The sequence below is a fragment of the Triturus cristatus genome, chromosome 1_1, assembly GCF_964204655.1.
Source record: "Triturus cristatus chromosome 1_1, aTriCri1.1, whole genome shotgun sequence".
Taxonomy (NCBI): Eukaryota; Metazoa; Chordata; class Amphibia; order Caudata; family Salamandridae; genus Triturus; species Triturus cristatus.
Genome location: NC_140579.1, coordinates 993,491,768 through 993,494,533, shown reverse-complemented (window position 1 = coordinate 993,494,533; position 2,766 = coordinate 993,491,768).

The following is a 2,766-nucleotide window of genomic DNA, read 5'->3' as shown; positions in this document are numbered from 1 at the left end:
CCTGGAAGAGAAAATGGTGGGGATGGAATCTATGTGTGCAAATTCCTTTTTACACTGTACGTGGTCTGAGAAGAAAACAAACAGAGGAGGGTAGTCAGACCTCTGGATCCAGTCATGGGACAGGCTAACCTTTGAAGTTTTAGAAGGTAGGGCCCAGGGAGATATGGGTGTTAGGGGTGGAGCTTAGACTTCCAGAGGACGTCTTGCAATAGACCACTTGAAGGCACCATCTTTTAAAATCACAAAATGCTATTCAGGAGGGTTATATGAAGTGTTATCCTAGAATTCAACTGAGATGCTTAGTCTGTAAAACTTTCCACCTCCACTTAAAAACCCCTGCACAAGGAAGAGACTTCCAAACCTGTGGGAAGCGAATGCTGGAGGAATGGCCAGCTGGGATAGAAAAGGCACTTGACCCCTACACCGAAGATGAACTCAAGGACTTCTGATTTCATTTGGCACCCAGGAACTAGGATTTGTATTTCAAGGGCCAGTGCCCCTACCCACTCTTGGGGACAGTAAAGGGTTCGACCTGCAGGGGGAGACCCTGGAGTGTTCCCCAGGATCTTCTGTGGATTGGTGATATTGGAGTGAGACCTCAAAACGGAGGGGTACCCAGACATCCATTGAAACAGGTGCCCTGCAAGTAGCCAAAGGAGGCCATGAGATATGGAGGTTGGAGGCAGGGAGGGCACTCTGGCTTCGAATTAATCTTGGGGGTGCTGCTTAGTAAGGCTCTGGGAACAGGAGAAGTGCTAGGTATCCAAATTCGAGACATATCCTGTGTGAGGAGGAGAGAGCGCAGTAACAAGTCAAGCTCCCCTTTAATATCCATGTTTGTTAAGACCAGGAGGTATTGAACAGTGCATGTCATATTCTCCCTCCTCATATTTAATACAGTTTTCCCATGGGCTTCCGTCTCCCCGGCTAAACAAGGAAATCAAAAGCAAAAAGTATTGGGTACAGCCACACTCCTTAGTTTCTATTGTCCTCTGTGACAGGGGCTGATGACGAACCACATACTGACTGTTGTTGTGCTTCTAAGAGCAGCTCCAGGGAGGACCAGAACCCCGCGAGCACCAGTGTTCTAATCCTGCTCCCATGCCTGTGTGCGGGGGCAGTGTGGAGCACACCGCCATCACCGGCCACCCAAGGCAACACGAGAGGGATCCTGGAAGCTGCAGACTCCCATGCCGGCACACAAAGAGCTAAACAAGCCAGGTGGCGAGCCGGCTGGGCGAGTCAGGGGACTGGACCCTCAAGTTTTGAATGTTGTGTGCCCCACAGAAGGCAGGTACTACTATGAAAAAAACTAATACTGCTTTGGGGGTCCTAATGCTGCTTTGCAGGACATGTAATTATTTATCACCAATAATATTTAACAGGAATTCAGTTTCTAAACCATTTGTTCCTAGCATTGTAGTAAAAGCACAGTCAAAGTGTTCTGGTGAACTTAGTAGACTTGTAGACTTGTTCTTTGTATTAAAATTATAGATATGAACATATCACTTGCAACTGTAGTTTACATTTCCAGATATTTGTAACTACAAATAAAACCCCTTCATAACCCGCATTCATGCTGTTCCATGGAATATCAAACATCTCTACTCTTCCATCAGGTGAAATCTGATATTTTTCTCAGTACCTTTCTTTCACGGCCCTATTCTTTTTAGGTGTACCCTTCTCTGCCTAGACGGTGACCCACCACTCTGTTAAATAAGATGATTAGGATGAGGTAGGAGACTGGAGAAAGAAAGAGGGATCAAGGGAATAGTTTGGTGAATTCAAGTAAAAAAGAAAGGAGCTGGAGACAGCTGAGGGGGAGAGATAGGTGAGACATGGAGAGACTTAAGGGAATGAGACAATGATAAGGTAGCTAGAAAGAAAGAGGACAGGGTAGGAAGAGAGAGGCAGGTAAGGTTTTAAAGGTAGCGAGAACTAGAGACAGAAAAATCCAGAGTGAATGAGAGGTGTGCAGGGACGTAGTTTCCATTGGTACTGCAGGTGCAGTGGCACTGGGGCCCAGAGGTGTAGTTCACATTTCAAACAGGGACCGGGGCCCTCATTTCCTTTCTTGCACTAGGGCCCACTCAAGGTTTGGGGTTTACTAAGTGGTGAGGTGCAGTAGTAATAGGTGAGTTAGTGAGAGGTAGAGTCAGGAGAAGTAGAGGTTAACAGGTGACATAGAGCAGTATAGAGAGATGTAAGATAAAGAGATAGTGATGAGATAGGGAGAGGGGTAAATGAGAAGTGAAGTGGAGAAATACATTTTAGGTTAAAGGAGTATTAATGCAGAAAGAAAGGTAGAGAAGGCATGAGGGTGAAGGATAGAAAGAGAAAGGTGAAATAGATAGACGGAGGACTAGAGAAAGGGAGGTGGGATTGCTACAGTAGTGGAGATTGACAGGTTGAAAGAGTTAGAGATAGTGTTATAAGCTACTGAGACATATAAAGACACGCAGAACAGTGAGGTAAATAGAGTGATAAATAGAGAAGGAGGTACAGATAAAGATGAGAAAAAGAGAAGGTAGTGATAGGAAAAAGAAGGCAAGGGTAGAGGGAGTGAGGCATCAAGAAATGATTTAGATAGTGTTTTAGTAATTTGAACCTTGCCCACTTCACGCACACAGCTTAGGGTGGTGAGGCCCTGCATGCTTTAATATTGTAGTACAATCTTAACTTCATGTAGTAATTGACTCCAGACTGGTTGAGGTATTTCATGAGGATTTATTGTAAGTTAAGTAGTCTGGAACAAGCCCCACCAGG